Genomic DNA, 26240 nt, shown 5'->3' on the forward strand with positions numbered 1-26240 from the left:
ATGTACGAGCAGAAGTTTGTTCTGACTATTCAAACCTCAAAACTTTGTAAGACAGAAAAATGGCTTCTTCTCTATGTAGCTTTTAACGCTACTTCAGAATGGGTCCTTTTTGTACAGTATTAAACTGAAGTAACCTGCAACTGCTGTTTGATACACTTCTATATTATTAAGTGGGAGCATTTCTAGTTTCAGTTACTTTTTTTAAAAATAGCAATATTTTCTCTGTCTTAGGAGGGCTGCTTTCCTTTTAAGGAAAAATGGAAGACTTTAAGGAAACATGGAAGACTTTAAGGAAACCTATACCTAATCCTCATGTACAAATTGTATTATTGAGGGACTAGGGAATACATTGCACTGTTGCACAGTAGAGAGGGAAATAAACAGCTGCATCTCCCTTAACTTCATTACTATTAAATTCCATTTCCAAATGAATATCAAATGGACCTAAATTGCTCAGAGGTGTATTTACTGACTGAAACATGAATGGTGAAGCTGATCAGCAGCTGACTGCCTCACAAGAGAAACAGGCTAAGCTTTTTTTGGAAAGCAAAAGCAGTACCAAATCTGTCAATGCACCGGGTGTGTCTGTTGTTCTTGGTTTCTTCTTGAATGATGAATAGAGGTGCATTGACAGCAGTGCAGTACCCCAGACCAAAGTTATCTTGCTAATGGGTCAGTGGCAGAAAGATGAGGTGTGAAGCTGAATTTGAAAAAAAAAAAAACCACCCTGGAGTTTAAGAACAAGGTAGAGATAACAGTTTCTTAGCTAACTTAACACTTCAGAGTCATAAGGGTCAGTCTGTGATCTATGGGAACTAGAAAGATACGGCTAAATCTTGTTTGTCCTTTTTTCTTCCTTTTGTTAAACTTTGTCTGGTGACTGCATGTGCCTGTTGTTAGTTTGTAAATCATCTAGGGCAAGTAAGTGTAATCTAGCCACATACCCTCTTGCAAGCTTGTCCAGTGTCCGTCACGCTGCAAATACAAGATATAAAAGTAGTTATATCTTTCAAATCCCAGTTCTTAGATAGTTTTCCATTTGGATGCTACCTATTTGGCTTCACTTGTGCAGTTCAACAAGGCTTAGATCTCAAGTTGTATGGCTTGCCCAAGATTTATTTCTGTTCTAAAAACCCCCCAACTCTTAATAAGGCTCGCTCTTGTGCAGATCTAAACAGAAGGAAAAAAAAGCAGTAACACAATCAACAACCTCACCCTGCCCTATACTTGTAGGATTTCACTAACCTATGGGATCCAGTACACTCAAGTTATTTGCACCATTGATGCTATTAAGGAGATGAATTTGCTTAAGCTTGTTCCTGTATGATAGACATTAGTGATCATGTAATTTTTTTTTCCTTCAAGTGGTAATGCTTCCTTAGGAAAGGGCAATCTGAGACAGTGGAGGGAAAGACAGCAACTCTTGCCAATCATAAATGTTAAAGCTAATACAGGACAGCTGGAGGATTGAACTGGTAGGGGCTGATGCAGGCCTGCTTTGAAGGGAAAGGGGGCTGAGTGACCAGAGAGCGGAGAGGCTGTGAAGCTCCATGACTGCAAGAAAATGGCTTATATAGCCATATGCCAGCATTAAGATGGGTGAGCGTGCCATATAGTGCCATTGGCAGGAAGAGTCTGTATCTCTGTCTTGTCTCCTATGGCAAATTTTATGTACCTAAAGAGCCACTTTTACTCTCTTATTCCTACCCATATCAACCTAGCTTAGGGCCTAAATCATTCTGATTGGGTGCTTCTAGATCAGTTGCTCTCATTATGTCTGTAGAATTGAACAAGGCTGTGCACTACCTTCCCTGTGGTAGCTTTGCCTGAGTTTTAGTTATCCCAACTAAAGAGGAACATTCTTTATCCATAACCGTGTGCATGATAGGGCAAATTCACGTTTAGCAAATAATTCTCACTCTTTTATAAAAATGTTACTGCGGTCAATAAAATGAATGTTAGCCTGGGAGTGGTGCATGTTGAGGGAAGAACAGGAGGTTGGAGGAAATGGACAGTGAGAAGGAACAGCATAGCCATCACTTTTCCGCTAATTACCTACTCTGCACTCTTTCCAGTTACAGTAAAACTACTTGTTTATTTTTGGCTTTTTGGTTTATCTAACTGCTAGAGTATTTAGATAAACTATTTGTACAGTGATCCAGTATGTGTCTATATGTAATCTTCATGAAGTTATCAGCAACCAGAAACAATTTTAATGTATTATGCTATGATGAGATGATATTCTGCACTTGACTGTAGCTTTACTACAGAGTGGTAAGTTACTTCATCCTCTGTTACCAGGTTTATGGGTGAAATGTCTGAGAGTAGAAACCCTTCTTTTAAGGCTTATGAACAACTGCACTACGCTCTGTTTTTCACTGGATACTTGGATCATTAGGTAATTTTACTTGGACCATTATGCAATTTTTTCTCCTAGAGTTTTCCTTGTACAAATTCTCGATAAGAAAAAAGGCCTTGCCTTGGCCTGTTGCACTGGCACGAGTTTTTCTAGTAATATCTGATGGCTAGTAATGTTCTGGTCCCTTCAGACTTCACTAAATTCCTGCTAAGGAAGAGTTAAACACTGCATGAAAAAAGCAGGAAACCAGCTGCTGAAATGTGTCCTTCAGATTACCTCAGGGCTGGTTCAGGATCCAACTGCTGTTTCCGCTGCACATGCTCCACAATAAGCAACATCAAGTGGACAGGGACAGGCTGCCAACACCGTACCTGCCCAAGGCCAGAGGGAGCACTTATTTTCACCAGGAATTTGAAGTGGTAAGCTGAGAAACCGTGCATTTATTATGTTATAACTTTTGTCCAAGCACATTGCAAGGTAGGTCAGACCTATCTTTTGAGAACTGCAACACTAGAGTACTGCAGAACTGCGTTATTTTCACACAAGTTCTGCATTGAACTAAGTCTTCCTATATTTTTCTATACCGTGTGCCTTCTGCTAGTAGAAGTATAGTCACACAGACTGTCCACACTGACAGCAGGATTTCTTAAGTCCTATATAGTGCTTATGCTTAACTTTTTGAGTGTGGACAGAAAAAACAATTATAAGCCTAAGTATTTTACAAGACTAATGCATTCACCCCTGACATACAGCAAAATTTTCTGTTGAAATGCTGAAGCTCTTTAATATTTACTTTTTGTCTTGGGACAATCAGCTGAATAATGTTTTGAATAATTTTGAATTATTGGTGAAATATACCTAATGAAGTAGATCAATACAAGACTTTCAAAACTATAATTTTTGAGAAGTTCTGAAACACTTTTGCTACTAACTTTATAACTAAAGTCAAAATACTAATGAAACATACCAGGAGAAGCCAGTTATGAACTGTAGTTTGGTAGATTTTCAAACTAGACATGAATCCACTTCCCCGTCCTTTCTACCTGTTTAGTTCCTGATGGTCAGGAACTAATAGGCATGGTTGGATTTCTGTTCTTATACCTAAAGAAAATGCCTTGAGAAGCAGTTTGAGGTAATGGCAGGAGTTGTCTTTAGTCTTTCTGCAGCAACCTGATTAAATGACTTCACTTATCAAACTGTATTTTTCAAACTTTAAACTTATTCTATTTAAGACCATAATATTTAAAGATACTCGTTAAAAAATTACCATGTAAAAGAAAATCTCGTTCAGTGCCCACTGCTAAGTAATTCTGGTCTGAATACCGTGGATGTACATTAAAACGTATCAATTATGCTCAGAAATTATCCACATAGCAGCAGTAGCTAGACACAACTTCCAGACCTTCATTTGCATACATTAAATGAATGTAGAAATGTCACTAGTGACAGTACATTGAAAAGAAAGTTAAGCAGGAGCAAAGTGTTTCAACACCACCACAGGATGGTCAGCTGCAAGTGAAAAATATGTTACTGAACAAAAATATCTGTCACTATTGTCCTAGAAGACTCTAAAAGGCAACAGCCACTCTTCATGACACTGACACAGATTACGCTTATGCAGCAAGTTCATGTTGTTCGCTGTAATTATTGTAAAACATTTGACTGGGTCATGAAACCAGACAATGTCAATTAGTGCTCTGCATGCAATTCAAGTGGATTAAGCCCCAAGGTGGAATGCTGAAGAGATTTAAGGGATGCATTATTGCATTACAGGACTGCAAAGTATACAAACCAAATAGCAATTTCAGTGTATGAGGTGTCTCACCAGACTAAGTTATCTCAAGGTCCTACAGTAAACTGAACACAAATTTAAGTGCAGCAAAAATGGCAAAAAAATGCAAACAGCAAATATGCAAGTATATATGTATGTTTGTATGTATGCATAATTATATACTTATACACCATACAACTTCAGTAGCAGAAAATACAAACTTAATTTAGCTAATGGATATTTTTCCTTATTCTGACAAGGGTTAATGGACAGAGTATACAAGCACTGACAAACTAAGATAGTGCTGAAGCATTAAAGAAGAGCATTCAAGCACCCATGTAAGCAAATGTTATCACCTTTTCTCATAGCTAAAACTGTTTGCTTAGCTAAGAGTATTTCACTGCTACTGGCACTCGATACTTTCTTCTCTGTCTTTCTAGAAAAGGCTATTAAAGCTCCTTCTCCCTTCAGAAAACTCATGAAGATGTCAGATGAGTACTTCCAAGTGAAATACAGAGCTTTTGCTTGCTCTTTCTCTCTCCAATTTCTCCAATGCTTTTGACACGGCTGCTTTTTAAGCACTGCTAAAGAAATGGTCTGGCCCTGGATGCAGCCTCTATCAGGATTCAAAGCTGTTGCACCATAGGTCAAGAAACACCTTATGGAAACATTTTAGCATCAGCGTCACTGCCACTATAAAAATCTTGAGCATTTTATAGTTAACATTAAGCTTCTCACCCCCATTGTGGAATTTGCATATTCTGCCACATCCTTTTCTGGTAGATGCACTGCAGATTTATTTTATTTTTCTAAAAAATCAAGCTGCACAGTGAGGCATTGACAAAGTCAGCAGTAGAAAGAAGCAGTACTGGCTCTGAGGCATGTGTTCCAGTTCCTGGATACTTTCTATAGCAATCAGCAGGAGCTGTGCTCTCAGTCTGGCTAATTGGAAGTTGAGCAGAAAGTGATGCTTGCTTGCTGCTGCATGCAACTTAATAAAGAACGGGTGGAGCAAGTTATGTATAAATCACTCATGATATTTAATTTCTGTAGTGTTACTGGGAAGATGTACAGCTGTTGAGATTTATTTTAAAGAAAGAAAAGGTGGGACACTATAATATGGTAAACTGGATATACAAATTGGGTTTTTTGCAAGAAATGAAGCATGAATGAACATTTCTGCTTAAGTACCTGCACACATGCTGCCCTGATTGCATCACTTTTGCTAGAGAAAGCCACTGTAACCACCTTACAGCTGTATGGAAATGCAAGTAAACATGCTCACACAAAAAGATATATGAAGTGTGAATATTTTTTCAGAATGTCTTGGGTTTGCTCCACTCCCACTTACCTCACCTAAGTACTTCATCTCCCATCAACACCACCTTAGAAAAATGTATCCTTCCCCCAACACAGATGTTATACTGAGTTTTATGTAGAGAAAAAAACATTTCTCCAAATTATTTAAAAAAAAAAAACAAACAAAAACCAGCCCTGATAATCCTACTATCTAATCATCCACAGCTGTAAATGATTATTGATAACATATAAGTTATACTTCGTTTAAAAACCTCGTATGTCCTTGGGCAGATATTTCATGCCAAAACCTAGATCAGAAAGCAATAGCCAAAGTATAACCTCTGTAGGAGGGCACACCATATGCTTCCCTAACTAATTTAAGATACTGCTTAACAGAATGGTTGTTTAGGTTACTTGGGGGGGGGGGGGGGGGGGGGGGAGTCTTTCAGGAAAAACAGAGGCATGCCTGTGTAATGGCTATGTACGGCAGAAGGGTTTATAAATGGTTTGTTTCCGTTCTAACTGTTTTTATTATTTTCAGTACGAATAAGTGGACAATTATGACGAGGAGAAACTCTGCTTACATACAAATAGTGCATAAAGCTGAAAAACATGATACAATGGAAAGTATGTGAAGTTGTGACTTATTTCTCTTGCATTTGGTTATTCGGTGCCTTATTTTACTCTGTCAGTATAACCATACAACTTTTAAAGTTAAAAAAATAAGTCCTTTTTTATCTTGGGCAAGTTTAAATAAGAGATCTAGTTATCTAAAAAAAATTAATTACTTCTCAGCTTTATTTTAGACATGGAATAACATTTCCTGTGCAGAAAGCTTTCACATAAATCTTCATTATTTTATCCTATCATTTTTTTCTGTTTCAAAGTGCAGATGCTCCTGCATAGTTCCTCTCTCTTCAGCAAAATAACTTTTTTAGCAAGTCTTTTCAGACCTAAAAGAAAGACACCCATTTCTACCTATGATTTTTACCCATAATTATATATTCTCTATTTTCTATGGAGTAAAAATAGACCAGATAAGTTTAAAATAGGCCAAAGTAAGGTTTTGAATGCCCTTAAATGATGGAACTCACATTATGACCATAGAAGAGTTTGCAGTATTGCAGCTACTGCTGCCTGTTTCTGATGGCTGTTTTTCCCTTTCATTGCACTACTATGCTGTATTTTGAAAATCAAGGAGAATGGAGATTTCTATCATAAAATATTAATAATTGTCACAAAATCATTCCATCAAGTTTGAAGTTTCTGCAACTTTTATATCCTGTGCACTTTTCAAACTGTCTCAGTAAATTCTCATGCAATGTACAGTAGCCTAAGAAACAGATCATAGTCACGTATTTTACTGTATTGGATTATTATGAATGCTGAATGTAGAAAAACTTAACCAAGAACAACAGTTCTCTTTATAGCTTCTCCCTTTATCCCTTTTCTCAGTGTATCTAAATCTGTTTCTGGCAATTCTGAGTCCTCAGATTCTTGATGAATTCAAGCCAAGGGCTTAGAATTTAATACACGCTGGACATACATGTTTCTCCCTTCAGAAGAGTAGTCAGTCTTAAATGAGATCAAGTATGTGAAGCTATTATAAGGAGGAAAAATGGCTAACGTGAAGAAGCTGTGGTGAGAAAACTGCATAGAGCTGGGAGCGAAGCTATGTAGCGTGTTTTACCTTGCATTCATGCAGGCAAGGTGGGGAGTAAATGGAAGTTATAGGATAGGAATAAACATTTTCTCAAGTTGTTGCATCATTTGGAGTTTCCATAAGAATCATGGCTAGAACAAGGTGAATCTTTCATAATGACCGCCCCAGCTGGGCAGCTGGAGCTTAGTTTTGGAGTTTCAGCACAATTCTGAATTTCATGAGTAACTGACAGAGATATTTTGGCACACTTGGCACTGAATTTAAACATCGTCCAAAGTGTAGAAAGCAACAACAACCTTCTCTGAGCGCTGTAAAAATGGCCTGGGAGTGAAAGATTTGAAGCGCTTGATCTTATCTAAATGAAGGCTGAGATGTGGTTGTATTGTGGTCTATAATGACCTTAATAGTACTTATTTATTAAAATACCAGATACTAAAGGGATCTTTAATCTGGAAAAGAAAAACATGGAAAGAATGAATGGCTTGAAAATGAGTGAGATGAATGCAAGGCTCTGCATAATTGAAAAAGGAAAAGAGATGTTAGATAATTTCTTGTATCTGTGACTAAATCTCCTTTTAATTTGTCTGCTGGTTTTGATGTCTTTTTTTAAAAAGGGCGAGTAAACAAAATCCAGAATGATATATGCAGCTTGCAGAGAATTAGGTCCTCATGATGTCTGTAGTGTTGAGTGAGACTGAAAAGCTGCACAAGCAGTGATGTCTAAGTAGTAAATTAGGGAAGCTAGCAAATAACTGAGCAGTTATAAAATAAATTCAATGGGAATAGTTTGGGGGACTCCAGCTTAGGTCTACAATTGAAAAACTGTTTAAATGACCAGGAAGTCATATAAAAAGATGGATTGCATATCTGAGAACAAGCATTTTGTGTGAAAAATTGGATAATAGGAGTCTGAAATTACAAGGGTGAAGAGAACTGGAAAGACTCCCAGGACAGAAAGGGCTTGTTCTAAATTGCTCCAAAACAACTTATTTTAATCCCTGTTTGAATTTCTAAACTCTCACACTTCAGGAAAGCTGAAAAAAAGTTGGATTATCTTTTTGGTATGTAAGATGCTTTTTATTTTTTGGTTACTTGAGGCCATGCAATTCAGTTGGAGTATCTAAATAGAGTCAAATTTCATGCTATTATTCACATATATTTGTCACTGTTTTGGTTTGGGATTTTTTTTTAAAGTAATTTTCTGGCAGGCACAATTCCATTACTCTCTAATTGTGTCTGAACTTCTATATTCCTGTTTTATAGATGGGGTAATCAAGATTATTTAAGATAAAGTAGGATGCCAGTAAAAATGTAAGAGGGGAAAGAACCCCAAAATGATTAATGATGGCGGCTCATCATTCGTGTGACTTAAAAATTCATAATTTAAGCTCTATCACATTATGTGAGAAGCTTTCTTAATTTTCCAAATATACCTCTATTTTGAGTAGGCTTGTCTGTGCAGCTCTTTCATATGCTCTTTTGCATGCTGAAATGGCTATAGATGCAAACACATAATGTGAACTAGATTAATTCAAATAAGTTTTGTGATAAAACTTTATTTTTATTACAGGAATATGTCCCACATGTATGACAAGCCAACTTCAAATGTCCATATTGGCTAGTATTGAAGCATACACTCAACCTTGTATGTTTTGGAGGCGTCTGAAGTGAATGTATTAGCTAATCTAATGCAATCTGAAACTACTCTCCATAGCTTTGCACGCCTTTTCCCTTTCTGATCTTGGTTCTCGATTCCAAACGTTTTAATTTCTAATTTGCTGCCACTAGTTATAAAGGAAATTTGTCTTTGTTTCAGTAAGCCAACTGAATCTAAACTAAGGTTTTTAAAGTTCATACGTCGTATGGTAAACACCAGATACAGGTTTCAGGTTCATGCTCTGCCCAGATTCTGAATACATATGAAATTGCGTACATGCTGTCCTCTGCATCCATACTGCTCCTGAAGAAAATCCTCATTGTACTCTCAAGGGAGATGCAGGACACTCCTGCCGTACGGACAGCTGAGGAATTAGAATTCCAAGGGTACATTAGGATGCATGTGTCCCACAGTATGGACTTACCTCTTGTCTAATAGCATATATATTGATCCTTATTGGTTTATAATTCTGTTTATATTCATAAAGTGGAGAGAAAACAGAAGTATTTGCTTCAAGTAGGATTTTAGAATGCACCCAATCAATTTAGATGCTAAAATACACTTGTAAGAGTGATTTAGGCACCTAATGCTAAATGCTGTGAAGAAGCTAGAAGCCATCAAATATTGTAATGTTTATTCTGTAAATTATATGGTATATCCTGTAGATCCGAGAAGTCAGATCTAAACAGAAATTAATTTATAAGCCTTTGGAAGGAGAGAGAGTGAAGGACTGAGCCTCTGGTTCTGATCTGTGGTCCCAGAACTGATTATACGTTTTATAGTAAGTTGATAGCTACAACTATCAATCGAAAGATCCAGTCTTTTGACTACCACGGTGAAGTAACAAACCTTGTGTAAAATGCATAAACCACTAAGTTAAGGAACCACAGCTCGTCTGTGTTCTCTTTTAAGTTGTGCATTCCTGTCTGTACAATGGCCAAGGGTCTTGGAAAAGATGACTTTGAAAAATCCACTGCAAGTTCCAAGTCTTTTCCCCGCTGAAAACAAAGTTGTAATTGGAGTCACTGGGGTTACATAAGGGGTGATTTCAGCCTGTTCTCATATAGATAAGCATTTTTGCACCTTGTATGACCTTGATTGTCTGACAGCTGAGCAGATATTGCAGTAAGTTTCTGTTCATTTGAAACAATTCTGTACAGATGTTTTCATAGGATAAGAAAGCTGATCAGAAGGCACTTGAAATCCAGGAAAAGATAAATATAATATATGAAATAAACAAGTGCAACTGACACTGCTTAGACCTTTAATTGATGTATTGTGCTGACAGCAATGCTGAACATTTAAATGTTTCGCTTAAGATCGTGGAAACTTTAACCCCTGGGAAGTTTAGTCATGGGAATTACTGCACAGGTTTTCTCATAGTAATTTTTGTTTCAAAACAATATTAAAATTGAGTGGAGTAATTAAAAATAAATAGCATCCAGCCAAGAGCTTTGCCTAGATTTTGATCTGAACCTTTCTTTAGGTTCAGGCAAGCTGAGATAGTGTTTATAAAAGCTTTTGTCATTTCTGGTCTGGTCTCTGAAGGAAATGAGATCATAGTTTGTCTCCTTCTCTGTTTCTGTCTGTCAACTCCCACCTCTGTATGACACTGTTTAAATCTCTTGGCCAAATGGACTACTTTGACAGAAGTAGAGGGGCTCCAAATATTTATTTCACAGAAATTATTCTGAAAACAATAAAAAAAAAACAAAAACAACCAAACATGGTAAAACCAGACTTCTTTGATGTGCTTTGTGATTAGCTGCATCTTAATAAAATAATACAGAAATTAAAGTGCAAAACATCACCTGGAATGTTCTAAGCATGGAATAAGCTTCAAGTGGGGCGCATGCTCTATTAGTACTGATACAATCCAAATACAAGATACCAGACTTCAACAATTTTACTGTTTATGGTACTAGTTATTATATTTCTGATTACTACAGAAGTAGGAAATTCCTTTCTATGACTTCCTGTTCACTTGCATTTAACCTTCTTGTCCACTATTGGGAAACTGAGATGAAATCTCTTCTACTGTTGTACAGTCTTGCTTGTCTATAAAGTCCTTTCTTCTGTACCAAGCACTGTAACCTAGTTCTCAAAGTTTGCTTCACAATTTTCTTGAGCCACCTCTTGCTCTTTCTTTCTCTAAGTGTTACTTAAATATGCTATCCATGAAAAAATTCTAGACACACGCTGCTGTTTCAAATGTCTCCTGTCAACAACTGGAACCATAACTTTTGAAACAGTTAGTCCTTTCTTGAGCGTTCAGTTTTCTTCAATCTTTATTTAATACTGAAAACTTTCCAGGACACAGCCCATCCTCTTTTTATATGTTCTCAGGCCCACAATGCTCTCAGCAAATAACAAATATTAATATTAAACACAAATACACAAGAAGGGCTGTAAATTCAGTGCATGAGAGATTTCTTAAATCTTAATGACATAAATTTGGCTCTTTACAAGGCTGTTTGTCTTCAAGCTGTAATATATGCAACTATCAGCATTATGGCTTCAAGAAAAATAATATTGTGTGCACATATATAATATAAAAATGTGCGTTCTCTAGGAAAATAGGATTTATTTAAGTGTACAGAAATCTCATGTGTCAAGTTAAGTTCCAAAATTAACAGTACAAACAAACAGCTGCATAGATAGATATCTGTTTACTGAAAGGAAAGGAAGAAACACAACCAAATCACATCTTGATCCAAGTGCCAAGTGAATTAAATGTGTGAATTAAATGGCATTTTTTCCTTCTTCTCTACTTGTGTTTGAGGTATCGATTTTAGTTCCTAACTGCTCTCTATTTCTTATATTAATGTGGATTTTAGGACTAGTGTCCACAAGGAATGAGGGAGAAAGGTTAGATAAAGGACCACTCATGCCTTTTTTTTCTTTTTGCAAGGTCTATCACTAGGAAAACTGTAACTACTGTAGTGATGGCATCACAATTTTTTTTTTTGGTGGGGGGGGTGGGTAATAATGGGGTGTGGAGAGGGGTGTTTATACATGCTGGTTTCTACCATTTCTTCCTTCATCAGATCTCCAAAAACTTCAACAGGCCGGTCAGTCAGCCAACAGCAACACTTAGAGTCAGATTGAGCACAATATTACACAAACAAATAAAACCCTAGCCTAGTCTGCTCAAAACAATAGTTTTTCCCTGACCCCTGTTGTGCAGACAACTGCAGCTGTCCAAAAGATACACCATTTTGCACTTGAACAGAATTGTTCAACAAAACCAATTCAAAGTACTTAAGAAACAACAAAACTAAGCTCATTCTATTTCACAAAAACCTTTGTTAGGGAAACTGAGGCAAGGGAGCCTAACCACAGCTTCTCAATATTCAACCTTTCATTCCATGTAAGGAAAATAGAGTTTCTTTCCGCTTTGTCATTTTACCACAAGGTTGTTTTGCTTTTTGTTCTCAGTTATCATTTATCCTGTACGTCCTGTGGGATCCAGACCTCAAATTTTACGAGTTCTTCCTATATCTAACATTCTCACAGCAGAAGCTCTACTGAATGCCTCTTGCTATTCTAGTGAGCAGAATATTTTAATTGGCTTATGTTAGGTTAGCAGGTTTTATATGTATTTATGAAGTTTTTCTCCTTCTCTATCTGTTAATGTGTGCAACTCAGAATTTTAAATAATAAAGCCTGTTATACAATGAAGAAAGGTACAAATGATGTAAAACTGGATTGTAAGCAAATCCTTACTACTAAATTGTGACGTGTATATAAAAACATTCAGAAACGTTTCTGTAACTTTCTCCCAGGTCTGTTTTCCTCACTTCTGTTAAGAATAGAAGTAGCTAAAAGATCTTTTGAAGCTTAAGAGACATTGGCTGAGATTCTGTCCCTATTGTCATCAAACCCCACTGAAGTAAATGGGAACTTTCTTAAATTTCGATGAGGATGTTATTGAACTTTGATGTTTCCCAGGTGAAGTGAAGGAGAAAACAAACATTTGTCTGCAAGGAAAGAAAAGGGCTTTTTTCTTGGAAATTTCTTCTTAGTTAGGTGTATAGATGTTTATGTATATTTTTCTGCATATGATTACAGTGTGGAAAATCTTGTATGGCATTCAAGCATATTAGTGTATTTCAAATAAAAAATGGAAGTTTTTTTATAAGTGGGAATGATGGAAAGTAGTTGAGAGCAGTAGTATCAATATCAAGAGAAACTTTGAGCTAAAAAGGATACTTCAGAATTTAACTGCTTGTCCATCACTAGCTATAGGCATTGTAACCATGAACTGAAAGGTAATTTATTGCATCTATTGTTTTAGACCAGTTAGCCTTAAGAAAAAATTATAAAAACAATTAGAGTTTCCTGGTCACGAGGCTTATTTCCTAATCCATTGTCTATAATTAGCCCGGAAATCACTTGGCATTAGTCACTGAAGAGGCCATAGGCAATTGTGCCAGCTTTATCACTTCCTGAGCTAATGCTCGTAGAAGCGGACATGAAAACAATAAAATTTCCAGTTGAGGTTCATTTACCGTTTAAAAATAGAAAACTAACACGAGTTGACTGCTACCTTAATATTGAAATCAACCATAAGAAGGAACAACTTGCAACCAGAGATATTGTACTTGTACTATTTTGTTTAGAGCATTGTATACAACTAACTACCTCTGAGTACCAACTTTGACAGATTCTCTTCTATTCCCAACTGGGTATTCTAATATATTAGTAAAATCTTCATCACTAAGCTTTGTGACAAAGGAAACAGACTGTCAGATTACACCTTAAAATATAATCCAAATATAATTAAATATCCATACTCATAAATAATAATTTCACATTGTATGAAAAAAAAATAAATTGAAAACCTACACTGATCTTTTTCCAGATTTCAATACAGCTGAAATATAGACTCAGAAGATTTTTTTATTATTAGCAGCATTTGAAAGTGAACATAACTGATGAAGATGCATGACTGAATCTGGAATTTAAAATAACCAATAAACTTTTAGAAGCAAATCAGTTACTTTTTTGCCCTTTCCAGCTGACAATTCTGGCTATCTATCTAAAACTGGATTAGAGCAAAGAATAAACTCCTAAATGAAGGACACTAATTCAATATGGGATCACTCACTGAAAATTGTTATTTGTTTTATCTATGTTTTGTTTTACACTCAAAATGCACACACACACACACACACATATATATATATATGTTTATACTTGGAGTGATTTATGCTACTGACAGGAATGTAGAAACTTTCTGAAGCAGTTCCTTGACAGATTCAGAGGAAAGAACCAATCTATCTACTGTGTGCATCAGGAAGTATGCACTGACAGTTTATGAGGCAGAATTTCTATGCAGTGCAAAGTGTATTGTATATGCTTTATTTTTATAGGTATAAATGTAGAGCTAAGTAACACCCGCGTAGCTTTGGAATTAACATTTGAAGTGTGAAGTTCAGCATTTGAAATTCATTACAAAGTACAAGAATTAGGCCACCTTGATGATTTGTTTTCTTCACTTCAATGACAAACTTCCAATCATACAGAAAATGTACTTTTATTTACCATTGCCAACAATTTGCTATTTTACTTCATCAGTTTTGTTTCTGCAGACTCTTGTTTCTCTACTGTACATTCTTTTGCAAGATCATCTTTAATTCCAGAGATGTGGACATGTCACTGATAAAGTTGTATCAGTTCTAGACATTAACAAGAGGAATTTACAATTTACACTGTAAATTTACAATTTACAACACGCTTCTGGCCAGTGAATAGCCAGACACATTAGTTAGCATGTAGTAATTATGATTTTTTTAACAAAGGCACAGAAGGATTAAAATGCTTGTGCTTAGCATTTAATGTTGCATTGAATACTCCATGTCAGTTATGTTATTAGCTCTTGTGCAAGTATCTAATATCCCTCATTGATTAAAGAATGACATATCTACACTATTCTATTATTTCCAATAGGCCTGTCTTCTCCTGTCTGTGCCTTACAGAATTAATGTAGGCTTCCCACCAACTCTAAGGACCTGCAAATACTGTAGATAACTTCACACTTTGAAAACACTCAAATTTCTGAAAAAAAAAAAAAAAAAAAAAAAAGATTTTATTTTTGGTCCTGAATAAGAAGTTTTTACTTCTTTCTTGTTCACAAAGATACATAGTATCTTCCTTTGATGCAGATTAACAATTTTAAAACTGATTAGCATAGAGTGGGCAGAAGAAACATAATACCTTTGGTTCTGTTGGTGAGGTTTTTTTATTTTAATTCCTCTGAAAAACTTTTCAGTTACTGTAATTCCGTTCTAGAGGAACTGTGTAATAATGAAAACTGAAGTCTATAAGTGAAATCTAAATCTAACTGAAGTCTATAAATTCTAAGATAAGGGATTAAAGTAAATCTAGGAGTTTTTTCATTTAAATCCTGAAAAAGTCATACTTCTACTTGGAGTTAAGGCAGACTGTTCATCAGATGCACTGTTGCTGTTGCTATGCAATTTTGCAAATTGTTTTAAAGATTTTTGCTTTGAGAAACTAATCTCTGTTCATACCTGTGACTCAAAAGTTTGGGGAATGTTCAGCACCTCTACAGTAAAATTTGAATAAAACTGCTGCCAGCTTGTTAGAAAGGTACAGCTGAGGGTTTTTTATAGCTCTAATCATTACATTTTAATATAGAGCATATGTACAAGTGATCTATACTAGTCTAAAATTCTTTGTGCTCTTGTTTTCTGTTTTGCATTTGTGATAGCTATATCAACTAATTGGTGAAAAGGTAAGACACTGGTATTGCTATGACTTGCTTCTGTTGTTAGTACAATCTTATTGACTGTGTAGTATAGTCCATATAGACAGATTTATGAATTTACAAATAGTAAAGATCTGCAAGTCATTTTTGTCAATCTTCCTATGTAATTAAGAAAACTGAAGAAAATGCTGCTTCTTTCCTTTTTAAAATTATCTAGAAGCAGAAAATCGGATTAAGGATGAAAGAAGGATGACGGAGTCACAGTGTGGTGATGAAGGAGCTGCTGATACTGGAAAAAATCACACAAATGGTCATTCTTCTTCTATTCCAAGAAGGTGGTGGGGAGGGGGGGCACAGGCAAGAGAAGGATACCATGTCTTTCAGTTCTTCCTAATCACCTTCTTGACCCAAAACTCTTCCATCTTTTCTCTTATTTCAGGTCAAGGCCCCTAATTAGCTGTTAAGCATGCTGTGTTGGCTTTCCAAAGCTGGTTGGAAGGATAAGTGTAAGAGGCTGGGAAATAGATACTTTTTCAATTTGGTCTAAGGTGAGAGTCAAATGCAGTAAGTCTTTATACTACAAGCTTCTTCAACTCCAGACAAACGCAAATTATTGCTTATTGAAGTTCAGTATCTCTTTCATCTCTAACTCAAAATGCAAATGGATACTAGTATACTTTATACACAACATACTTTGAGAAGCAAATCTGATCCCTTGCTTTCAGTGAGTAGCAACTTAGCCCATAGGAATTCCACGAAATGCTATGCAGGGCTCCCTCTGTGTGGAGGAAAGAGTTTATAAAGAGTGAGTAAAGGAGGAAGAGAACAGAGTTTGTGATAATTATCACCATTCTCAGGATGTTCTTAAGGATCTCTTAGATGCATACTTAAACACTTGTACAGGAACATAAGTTTTGAAAATACAGCAGTATAAAATAGTCTTCCAGATGCATTAAAGAAAGTTATAAAGGAAAACAATTGTTCCTTGATAAGCTGACTGAAATAATTTCAATTTAACGCTGGAGAACAAAAGCTCAAAGCAAATGTTGCAGCCATAGGGGTTCTGCCAAAGTAAAGCCGCCCCATATGTTAAAAGTAATCTTCAATATAAGGGAAAGTAATTTTTCATACTTGTGTGAAATTATGGCTCAGTCTTTTATGGCAAGGCATTTCTAAGTTGAAGGCGCATAGAAAAATCTTCCGGGTTAACGTTGCAGGCTGTCTACTGATGCTGAGTACATCTTGCTGACCATACTTGTTTAATGTAATTCGCTCAAACTACATGACAGAATGTGGCTGAACTTTAAAATGATACAACACAAATAAAAGGTAGGAATTTCTGTCCATTTTAATTTTTTTTCTGCAACACTTGAAATTATTTATCTGCTTTAAAAGGGAGGTAAAAAATTATTTTTGTAATATAAATTAAAGCTTCTGAAAATATGTTGAAGTGAATATACTGGTTAGCAAGTTTTCTGAGCGTGACCAGATCATGGACCTGCATGTGTTTTCTTTGTATTAACCTGCTCTTTTGTCATGGCTCTGAACCTCAGGAACAAGCCCTAGGAAGGAACTTCAGTATTTGACCATCAGGGTCATCACGTTACACCACAAATGGTGATACTATTCTTGCAACCATAATCTTGTGCTTCCTTTGACGTGTTAAGACCACCTAACACTTGTACACTTCAACAGCTGAAAGCATTCAGCACTTCAATCTTCTCCCTTCCTCTCAGGTAAGACTTTTAAGCTCTCAATTCATTGTTTTCCATTATCTTCCTTTCTGAACAAATAGTATGCTTGGTTTTGTGGCTGTCTAATCTTCAGCAGCCATATTTCTAAGCTACTGAAACTGGTGTGTGGGTACATTTTGCATAGGCCAGAGTTCCCAAAGAATTCATAATCTGTATGGAACTTAACCATCACATTTATAGATGGACTTTTTCATAAACCCCCCCAAATTAAAATGAATAATTAAGCCACGTGATAACTCTGGATATTTTTTTTCCCTTAATAGCTATCTTGGGGATACATACAATGAATGATAGAATAAACTTCTGTAAACTAGTTTGAAATAATTGTTTATAAAAATCAGTCACCAAGGCTGCAGTTCTTAGAGAGGAACTCAAAAATATATTTGTTGTTCCATTAAACTTCATTGCACTTCGATGAAATATAAAGCAGGCACACCTTGAGCTCAAACATTTCACACATTCCAACTGATCATGTGCTGCTTCATTTCTCACATGGGTTCATCAGGAACCAAATCCTTCCCTTCTACTCCCCACCTCACTTCTCAGTTTTATCAGAAGCTAATTAGGATGATCACAACAGGAAAAAGCACGAATTTCCAAAGTGACCTTTTCTCCTTTTTTCTTTTATGAGGGACTTAGCTTTCTATCAGATCAATTAGTTAATTGGACATCACTCCCCTAACACATCTCACTTACAAAAAAGCCCTCACCTTAAATAAACCATCACACTTCTTCATTTTGGATTGAAGGCTGGAAGCTCATTATAATTGGGGTCTGCTGCTGTTTCTTTGAGCACTCTCTTATCTGGGGATCAAGATGTATGTAATGTAATCTTCCTCCACATGAACAAGAATGTTAACAAAATAAACATTTTCTGCTGTCTCTCTCCTTCCCTGCTTTCCCTGCCATAATGCTAACTGAAATAGTAGACTATTAAAAAAGAAAAAAGGGGGAAAAGCCCTCAATTAGGCTGAGCAAGATTGAAAGGGAATTTTATATTCACATGGTATTTTAACTTCGATGTTGTTATTGAATCCTGCATTCAATTACATTACAGTTGTACTGTTAATGATCTCCTATATAAATATACAATAACATACTAGCAGTGAAGTATAAGGTGGTTATCAAGAGGTCACACTGTTTAAAAAAACAGGTATGATGTAGCTGAGGGCCTCTTAGAACTGCTCTACCATCTACTTTTACATGCTTTTTCAGATATATTTTGACTTAATCCTCTCCTTTAGTATCCTATTTCTTTCTTAGACAAGACTCCTAGCGACAAACTCATCTAAAAGAAAATAAGGACTGAATAATTCGATATCCCGTGGTTTTATGTTGGAGTATTAGTGCAGCTGTGACATATATACTTCATTTAGAGTGACAGTACACATTTTCATATACACTGTTCTATATATTTTCTTTTTCTGTGTGCATGGTCTTAGGTCTGTTATGCAGGACTACTCTTTAAGTTGTGAAAATGGCATTTTTCTTAATGTGAACGAGGCAAATACATGACATTATTGTGAAGCATAAGCATTGCACAGGAGAGTGCCATTCCTCTCCATGACAATGGATTGCTACCAGATGTCTCCTAGGTCTGGAGTCGACCTTTGAGACTGAAAGATAATAGACACCTTAAGAACAGCTGTTCTGAAGGGAAAAAACAGCTCCTGTAAAAAGTATCTTAAAACAATGACAAACATTACAAATGAACTCTGGTTGTTTATTGTAGTAGTCTGCTTTAAAATTACTATCAAGTTTAACATCTCAGAGCAAAAGGCCTATGAAACACAAAATGAGGAGTTTCAAATGCTCAGGCACTCGTTCCTAAGCTCTTTAATAGTAATGATTGAAAATATACATCCAGGAATCTTTTCACTCATCACTGAAACAGAGCTGTGTCCAAAATCAAATGTGGCAGCTGTTTAGCAGCACATGACAACACTAAACAAATGTTTAGACAAGGGGAATGAAAAATATTATATGAAAAATTGTCCTTCAGTAGGATTTATTTACAGAAAGCAATGCAGGAAGAATTGTTTCTAAATGTTTAACATGTTTTCCAGACATAGACTTTGGCTCCTGAAGTATACCAGTATTCCAGTGACTATTAATATGACGGACTGCAATGTTTTGGTATACTAATGTTAATAAAACTACATCCTTCACTTATCAATACCATACAGAGAAATTTTTCTGAACCAAATATATCTTATGTATAAGGATTGTCTCCAAAGGTTTTACACCAGTGATAAATGTTTTCCACTGTGTTCAGCACACCGGGTTTGTCATTGCGGTCAACTGCTGCTTTGCCATTGATTTGAACCGAGGGTAACAAAAAGTTGCTGTAGTGCTCTGCAGCTGCGTCAGCAACTATATTTGTGGGCAACACATACTATACCTTTTCTATGTCAAAAAGCATGGGTTTAAGAAGGAATTGGAACACTATTTTGTTTGTTATCCCATTTGTCACTGTAGCTCCCCAGGAATGAAAAAAGAAAAGCCAGGGGGAAGGAACTAAATTTCCTGCTTTAGGGCGTAGCAAGATCTGTACTCGGGATCAGGAAGGCACATTGCTGATGTTTTAGAACTGACAAGGTGTTTTAGAAGTAGGCAGTGTTTGTAGGGGAAGGATGTCGGTTGTGGGCTGATGATACCTTTAATTGGATATAGCTAGGTCTAGGTTTCTTCAATAATTCAAGATGTTTACTTAATTGCCAATAAAGTATACAGAGTGTTAAGACATCAATACTGTATTGCGAGAAAGACTGCAGGAGAATGAAAATGCATTTAAGTAAGTAAAGCCTAAGGCAGTGCAGGATAAAGGTTTTAATATAATCAAGAGGTCAAAAGTAGAAACCATACAGAAGGAATTTGAATGAGTAAACCTCAACATGGCACTGCCCTCTTCATGTTTAGTCATGTATGTCTTTCATTTACTTTTGACAAAGTGAGAAGGTAAGAACAAAGTCAAGATACAGGTGTCAACATTAATTTTTGACATAAGCAAACACAAGCAAATGGTAACAATATAAATGGAATTGGTCAATAACAAGCAATTTTAATTAAGGTTTTAAGCATTCTAGTTGTGTGATGATATATGATATGATATCCAAGCCGCTAGAGAAAAGCATTAGGGAGGAAATGGAACAGAAAGCAAAGAGATGGTTTTAGTTACCTGTATGACAAGTAATAGTCAGTCATGGCTAATCTTTTCTGTAAAACTCCAAGGACAACCCTGGCGGATGTAAGTGGCTTTAGTTTACTGATGTCCCTGATAGCAGCTTGTTAAAAATGTAAGGAAGAGCTTCTAAATCACTTTTCAAGAGAGATTAAGGAAGGGTCAGATTCTGCAAGCATTAGTTCTGCTGATGCGCACTTAACACCTGTAAGTTCTATTGTCATGTTGGCCTTAAATAGGATTTCTTGCATGGGTCTATTTTATACTGTGCCCTAAATGAAGCTTTTCTAAGCAACAAAGAATGATCTCTTAGGTCTTAAGAACAGCTGTTTTCTATAGTAAGAAGAAAGACAGAATTGCAGATTGGTTTGAAATCAAGAAAACCATGGAGGTTTCCTCAGTGACCTGACTAGACTTTTTCACAAAGGCACTTTAGAAAAAGTCTGCCGTATTTCAAATAAGTTTATTTGACGCTGAGCTGAACATTAGCATTGTGGATTTTGAATTTGAACTGCTTCACAGCATTTGGATATTTTGGGATGTGTCAGTTTGGCTGAAGTCCAAATCTGCCCTACAAAGATTTTTATTTACCATATCAAATGCCAGAGCTATTTCTTTTCTGCTGTTGTCTAGTTTGGGGCAGAAGCCAAGGAATGCGTGGGCAGGCTCAGGCTCTAGAATAAAGAGGGACTGACCACCCTACATGAATAGTTTTCTGACAAACTGAGCACAGGTGGTACCATCTGCAGCCTACAGTAAAGGCAGCACGGCTTTCAGAGAGGCTGAAAAAGTGTAAGGAAGACCATTTTCACAGAGGTGGAAACAACTTTAAGAACAATTGTAACCATAGGTTCAAGAACTCACTGTGATCTCAATGGCTGTTCAGCTGAATCAAATTGCCTCCAACTCTAACAAATATCTTGCAAACAGTAACAACTGAGGAACGTTCCCACTGGGTGCCCATTTTGAATAATTGCTTTTCAGCAGCCAAAAGATTATTTTGTGGAGTGCCTAAACTCTAAATACATTTGCGTAGCTGACCTATCACCCCGTAGAGATGCTGGATGAGTGCTTTATAGCAGATGTGGACACTTACCTTCCTTTGCAAAAATAGTCAATAACAGCCTCAGTAATGGGGCTTTAAAAAAACCTTTAAAGCCTCTAAAATCCAAATATGGCATAAAACACTGTCCCTAATATACAATAAAAAAAATAAAACAAAATACTTGAAGATGCGAGCTGCTGCAAATAACTTCTCTAAGAAGTTGAATGACTTGGTCTAAGACTTCTAATTTCCCGTGGGCCTGCCTAAATAAAGGAAAAAAAAAATGCTAAAGCTTACTTATTACAGAAAAAAGATAATGGGATCTCCTTGCACTTATAAATTAAGACACTTCGGTTTTATACTTCTGGAGTCAGAATTCCTTGTAGAAATAAATGTGTTGTAGAGGGTTAATCATTCGTTACCCAATAGATAAGAAAACCTTACCATGTCAGGAAAATGTTTTGGTATGAGAAATGTGTACAAAACCAACTATGTCTTATGTCTTATTGACCTACCATTTGCTATCCACTGGGGTTAATTTTGAGGTTCGCTGGCTTCATATAAAGGAAAAAGATTATGTTTTTCCTGTTTTTAGCTCTCAAATTTGTGAATAACTTTTCCTTAAAGTCTGAGCATTTATTTCAAGAAGTTGAAGAAATGTATTTACATGTTTGAATACTTGATCTTGTTTCCAACAGTGATATTTTCTGGTCTTCAGCAGTAAACATAACACAAATATTAGCACTCAAACAGAAAATTCTGAAAGATTTTCTTAACTACCAGAAGTGCAGTCCTCTTTTATTGTAAGTGGAAACTGACACAAATTGACAGTGCTTTAGCTGTAAGTTTGATTCAAGTTGTCTTTCAGCCTTAACTGGAAGACTATTTTTGCCCCAATAGAGCAATAAAATCCAGTACTGAACGTAGTGGGAATGCTGTGGGGGAACAGAAATTTTACAGATCACCAAGATAAATGCACAAAATTATATGATGAAGAGAAATGCAAGGTTCATTGTCTCATTTTTGCTTGCTCATTGCCCAAAAGCATCGATAGAAAAAAGAAACAGAAGTCCTTACTGGGTTTGTAGTGTTCATGCTGAATGGATGGATGCTCTTGGATAAATCTTGTTTCTAGAAGGTACGACATTCTGAGAAAGCTGTCTATAAGCTTATCATTCTTGCATTAAAACTGACTCCTAAATTTACTGATTGCAGTTTCCCAAATATATCCTCATGCAAATATATCGATATTATATACTGTGCACATATATACACACATAGTGTACGTATATACTATGTTAATAAACTCATTTTTTTTCTATGAAAAATGCTGCAATCAGTGTTTGGGGAGGAAAGTGTAATCAAACTGCAGAATCAAAAAGTCCTGGTAGAAAACCCTTTTGCCTTATGGTGATGTTATTTACATCTTATAAACACAGTCACTGACTTGTAGCTCTTGTCATGGATCCTTAATGTTGTCTTGCTGCTCATCCTGTCACACATGAACGCCTGTCTTTGAACTCTGCTCCCGGATGGTTGAGCCTCCTCCTGGAATTTATGCTGTTTGGTTTGGGCCTTTCATGAAAGAGAAAAAGGCTGACATATTCTCAGTGAAGCATGATATGAAGATTTAAGCTGAAAATAAGTTGGTTTCACTTCTGCCTTTTTCCCCAATGAGATGGCAAAACCATCACATCTTCTGTTCTTTTTCTTATAGCATTGGTGCATGTGTACTGACATAAACAAATTCAAAAAGCATAGCTCTTTATTGGATCCAATTGATTTTCCATCCCAACAGACTATGCTGAGCTGCCATTTGACCAGTGTCTAAGTAAGAGAGTGAGCAGGTGAAGGGAAGTATAGAAAAGAACAGCACTGATAAACTAGACAAACACACAGAGGATATTTTGAAGAGTATAAAAATATAAACAGCCTTTCCACCAGTGACTGCATAATTTATGGATATTATCCTGTCAGACTAGGCACTGTTTCCATCTGGTTTTCTGTCAAATTTTCCTGAAATCTGCTCCTATTATATTTGATTGTGAAAACAGTAGTACTGAATAGTTTACCACAGTAGCAGGGATGTGTTTGTAGACGCACGCACAGATACAAAGAGTTACCACTAGACAGGTAGAAGACTCAGTTGTACCTGTGCCTGACTGGTTTCTCTGTCCTTGTTTTGAACCTCCTTATAATTTTTCTTTTTAATTGCTTTAGGCCTTGTAAATGTTGTTTTAGCAAATTAAGGCAATTCTCCAAATGATTTGCACAAGCTTAACGTGTTTTAATGCAGTTTTCAGCCTTCTTTGTCACATGACAGTTCAGTAAACAGTCCCCTGAGCTTATAACAGCCTGATTTCCAAACCTTTTATTTGCAAGTCACAAAGAACAGGGATTGATAGAAATCAAGGCAGTCCCATCCAGCTGGGTCATCTCAGCTAATTTGAATTTCAAAAAATCAGTAAAATAAGCCACATTGCAAACATGGAGGATAGTCTGCCCTCTACATCTCCAGAAGGTAGTTTCAGCAATAACAGACAATGACACATCCTCTGTACTGAGGCACCAATGAGCTCAATTCATACCAGCCACCTCTGGGATTAATATCTCGTTCAGGATCCATGCTCTGTTCAGTTCTTAGCTTTTCATAGTAGACTTGTAACTTATGTGCTATGGATTAGTCCTGTGAGAACTGGGACAGTGAGAGAGAACTGTATTGTCAGCTACTGCAGAGGCATCAGAAGATCTGCTCATGGTATAGGGAGTGAGATATAGGTGTACTATGTTTTAGTCAGAGAATCCCCTCGAAAATCACAGAAGCTGTCAGCTCACATGGGGCAATATGCAGGTTAGAGTTTTCCGGGCCTAGAACGTAAGGGTGTGTGCCTCTTTGTTTTATTACCTTTTTGCTGGAACCATTAGTTTTTATCCTCTGACATCTTGCAGTCTGGTCATAGACTTGAGATGGATCTGCCTCCATCTTTTCCTTAAGTGAGCATGCTAAAAAGATCAAAATAACTTTGAATATCTAAACTACAAAGAAGATGAACAACTTTCTAAAGAGGATATGCAGTCATATTGTGTCCAGCAGATATTTAAGAAAAAATATTTAAAAAAAATAAATTAAAAACAATGATGCCCTGTGTCCTTTTCTACAGGGTCATACTATGTTTAGTACACATCACTGTGTTTCTTTATTGCAGTATGAGCTGCTGTTGTGGGTTGACTCCAGCCAACATCTGAACACTTGGACTCTCTCACTCACTCCCTTCTCCCACGGGACAAGGAGAAAATAGAAGGAAGACGGGAAGACTTGTGGATTGAGATAAAGACAGTTTAACAGGTGAAGCAAAAGCTGTGCCTGCAAGCAAAGAAAAGAAGGAATTTATTCACTGCTTCCTGTTGGCAGGCAGATGTTCAGCTACTACCTGGAAAGTGGGATCTCAGCGTGCATAATGGTGGCTTGGAAAGATAAACGCCATGATCACAAAGGCAACTGCTGTTAAGGAAATGCTAAAAAAGAGAAACCAGAAATCCTCCCAGACAGAGGTCACTCTGGAGATCTGATTTCCAACATAAACACCTCTTATGCCAATGCAAAAAATGGCTAACTTTAGCAAAATCAAAGATAACACCTTATTTTTGTTCCCTCTTCTGGCTTCCTGAGTAAGTGGATGGCTGGTTTGAGAGTTAACTAGCAATGATAACCTGTAGCTAGTCAGTTCTTTATTCAGCCTCGTGAAGGACCTGTAACTTTTGTCTCGTCTGATGTAATAAATGTTCAGCTTGAGTGGAGAAAGCAGTTTTTGCATTGTTTACTGCCTTTGGCTGCAAGCAAAGGAAATCTCTACTGCATTGCTAACTGAGATTCCAAAGTACAGGAGAGACCTTTAAGTTTCCTAAAAAATGTGTTTTGCCTTCTCACGCCTTTGCTAAAAGTTGATTCACTGCACTCCATTGAACAAGGTCTTTACACACTTTAGAAGTATTTTGTATGGAACTATAATTACCATTTGTGATTAATTCTACCTACACTGGAAAGCTGCGTGAGCTTCTAACAAAAGTTATGTTTTAAGTAACTATATCACAGGTACTTACAATATAATTTGACAAGTGTTAAGACTGAGGGTGGAAAAAAGGGATAGGAAGAAGAAATGTAGGCTAAGAGCTCTCTGCTATTAGAAGGATGGCTGAAGAGACTGCATGGGAGTAATAAGAACAATTTCTCTTTTGACAGATGATCCTGATGAGCACTAAATACCTGAAAATCCAGTTCTTTGCAAATCTTGGTCTTGGCAAGAGTTAGTTTTAGTTATCCTACTAAAAGCAGTAACGCAGTTGTATTCAATATACAGTTGGTCCTCAGCTGGTCCTCCCAACACACATGGGCAAAGGAAGAGAAGAAATTTTGAAAGAATATACATGTAATTTATCTCTGTATTCCTTTTTCTATGCAAGAGATGTAAAAGAGGGGAAATGTGCAGCCTCTTAATTTGCAACAGGTACAAGAGTGTCTGAAAAAAATTAAACTATTCTGGCTGTGACACTTACTAAGATATTCTAATTTGCAGAATTTGACCTCTGGGGACTCCTGAGCTGAGAAAGCATGAACTGTAATTGATGCTGTTCTGCCACCCCACTGCACTGACTGCTGTGGTGGTGGGGAAGCATAGCTGTGCTATTTCTGACGTTTGTATTGCCAATACAACCTTTTAACCACATAAAAATAACTCATTCTAGAACTTGTTAGCAAATCCCCTTCAAAATATTGCTGA

The 26240-nt window shown here is 36.5% G+C and overlaps 1 long non-coding RNA gene across 2 annotated transcripts; it reads left to right on the forward strand.

Annotated features, from left to right (window-relative positions):
* Positions 1-2686: 2686 nt before the first annotated feature.
* On the forward strand, positions 2687-26240 carry LOC134514680 (uncharacterized). Of its 2 annotated transcripts, XR_010070767.1 has the most exons (6): positions 2687-2778; positions 4391-4468; positions 15922-16030; positions 16700-16811; positions 17036-17218; positions 24669-26240. It is a non-coding gene; the product is annotated as an uncharacterized LOC134514680 (long non-coding RNA). The 2 variants fall into 2 exon arrangements; XR_010070768.1 differs by lacking the exon at positions 4391-4468 and having other exon boundaries at positions 2696-2778.

This window comes from Chroicocephalus ridibundus, chromosome 4 (assembly GCF_963924245.1).
Source record: "Chroicocephalus ridibundus chromosome 4, bChrRid1.1, whole genome shotgun sequence".
Lineage (NCBI taxonomy): Eukaryota > Metazoa > Chordata > Aves > Charadriiformes > Laridae > Chroicocephalus > Chroicocephalus ridibundus.